This window comes from Lithobates pipiens, unplaced genomic scaffold (genome assembly GCF_037356315.1).
Source record: "Lithobates pipiens isolate NorthernLeopardFrog02 unplaced genomic scaffold, aLitPip1_a1.2 Scaffold_23, whole genome shotgun sequence".
Taxonomy (NCBI): Eukaryota; Metazoa; Chordata; class Amphibia; order Anura; family Ranidae; genus Lithobates; species Lithobates pipiens.
The window spans coordinates 143145248-143148031 of record NW_027507785.1 but is presented as its reverse complement, the minus strand read 5'-3'; the positions used below and the strand labels follow the sequence as shown (position 1 = coordinate 143148031).

Genomic DNA, 2784 nt, shown 5'->3' with positions numbered 1-2784 from the left:
TGAGAATTGGAAACATTGATTGGTGCCGATGTGGCAAATGTATGCCAATGACAATGGCGGAAGAATCTATCTGTTGTCAAGAAATGGAAAACACAAGAGCCAATATACCCGAAGATTTTTTGTGTATTACTAATTCTGAAGTTTTCAATTGTATGGTAGTTAACCCTAACAATAATACAATTATTCACAACCTGATACACCTTTCTGATAGAGAACCTCCCAATCCCAACGACAACAGGTAAGTGTATTTTAATTAATATAACATGTGTCTACATAAAGAATTTAGTTTATGAAAGTCAATTGACAAGACACTGAAAGTGATCGGAAGGAAAGTATATGGTGAGAGTGATAGTATTACAATCATATCTCCATTATCTTGTTAGTTTTTTTTTTTTTTTTTTGTTTCAAAGAAACTTGAGGAAAGTTGCATACCGAACTTTCACGGCCTGGATTCATGGATATTTGGGGAAGGGGAATCGACGTCCAATACCGTCATGCGCAGTAAATAGCGTACGTACCGCTTTTCCAGATCCAGATGGACAATATGTGGGATTTAAATATTCTGATGATTATAACGCTGGGGACATGGCCTTAGAATGGTAGTTTTTACATAAAAAGAGAAAACTTGAAATTTATTTTTGTTATTTAATTTTTAAAAGTTTTTTAATTTTAACTATATTTATAGTTTTATTATTTTGAATAATAAATTGGTTTACAGTGTAAGTTGTATATAAACTGAGAATGAAAATAAGTAAATAAAATATTTATAATTAAATAAATTTCTACTCTATTACATTATTTCTCTTTACATAGCCATATATTTATATTTTAATCATTCCTCATGCTATTAATTTAGAGTTGAAGTTTAATTTAAATATTAAAACGGGATTCCAACCTAAAGTGGAACCTCCATTGATTATTCTTATTATTCTTATAATAAATATGAAAAATATAAATCATTTAATTGTAACAAAATTACATAATTTTCTATTTGTTGTCACATAACGGAATATTATACGGCAATAAACTACAAATTAAATTTAAAGCAAAGTAGAGAATAAATACAAGAAAATAAATATATTGAATAAAAAATAAACAATTATATATATATATATATATATATATATATATATATATATACACACCATAGATATTTTATTTTCGAGCTTTATTTTAAATACACAATTATATACAATTAATGTAGAATGTTGGTGATAAAACATTTTTTGGCGGAAAAGGTTCTAGTAAGTAATATTTATTTATTATTGATAAATATTAAAAAATATTAGAAATAAAAATTAACATTTTTTAAAGGGCTTTAAAAAATAATTTAAATTTAACAATTCACATTATTAATAAAATATAGCCAATGCACCGAATTAATTCATTAATTAAATATTTGTTATTTTATTATTGCACTCTCTATATATTTTTGACTATTTTTAAAGATTAATATTTTGGTCCCAATAATAAAGAATTAAAAATAACATAAAACTCTAATAAAAATGTTCTTACATCTTTATTCTATTATTTTTTTAACTGTACTTACATTTTTAGTTAGGTTTTCACTGATGATTTTCACTCTTCACTGTAAACTTCTGGTCTGTCTGTGTGTCTCTCTCTCTCTCGCTCGCTCGCTCTGCTCTGCTCTGCTCTCCTCTGCTCTGCTATGATTCATTCCCCTGCGTGACGTCTTCAGTCACAAGGGGGAGTGTCAGGAAGAGCAGGGATATCTTTACAACGTGAGACTTCTCCTCTGCCGCAATGAGGAGAATGCCTCGTATTAAAAAAAGGCAGAGAGGCAGGAAGATGAAAGGCGGCAATACAATATACGCCGCATTCGCACGTCCACACTGCGCAAGCGCGGCTGACGTCACGGACATGTAAACGGCGTTTTTTTCGAAAACTACACAAGTAAGTTCACTTTCTCAGGCAGCGATCAGCTGCCTGAGAAAAGTATTATCTACCAAGCTAAACATGTTTAGGAGGGTTTACTTCCTCTTTAATGTTATATCTGGTTCCTGCAATATGGTTGAAAATCATTGAGAAAAATGGCATGGGTAGCCCTCCCTGCCCATTACCAGCCTATTTGGGTCTTGTACGCATATTAAGGGGAACCCTGTACACATATTAAATAAAGGAAATGCGTGTGGCCCCCAGGCCCTATATACTCAGAACAGCAGTATACAGGCGGTGCAAACAAGACAGGGACTGTGTAGGTTTGTTGTGTTAAGTTGAATCTGTTTGTAATTTTCAACTGGTACATTTTTAAAGTGTAGCTCCAGTCCAAAAAACTATTTTTAAGCTTTTTGGAAAACATAGGGAAGGGTTATCACCCCTGTATAATTTGTTTCTCACTTGCTGTTGTCTCCTTCCGTTTGCAAGTAGGAGATGTTTGTAAATTGGATGTTTGAAAGTAGGGGCCTGCCCTATATGCTCTGCAGAAATGGCGGAACAAGGTGTTGGTTTTGCCACAACATTGTAAGCCCTCAAAGTGACTCTTGGTGGGCGCTGGAGCGCCCTGCTGTGAACGATTATATCAAGAATTGTAATTACATGCCATTGTTGAACAGTGGTAGAAAAATTGACCTTTGGTGGTTGTGGTGCTGGTGCCACAACACTATAAGTCCTCACCATTACTCTGGGTGGGCACAGGAAGGGGCCCTCCTGTGAAATATTATATCAAGAATTGTAATTACATGTCCCTGTTAAACAGGGGCAGAAAAATTTGGCCTTAGGCACTGCTGCTGGTGCCACCACACTGCAACCTCTTCCATATACTCT

At 33.6% G+C, this 2784-nt stretch overlaps 1 long non-coding RNA gene across 1 annotated transcript in view; it reads left to right on the top strand.

Annotated features, from left to right (window-relative positions):
* The window catches only part of LOC143926994 (uncharacterized), a 1128-nt gene extending 510 nt beyond the window's left edge, over window positions 1-618 (top strand). The window contains exon 3 of the long non-coding RNA XR_013262190.1: window positions 411-618. This is a non-coding gene — a long non-coding RNA (uncharacterized LOC143926994). The remainder of the gene's footprint in view (window positions 1-410) is intronic.
* The last annotated feature ends 2166 nt before the right edge of the window (window positions 619-2784 follow it).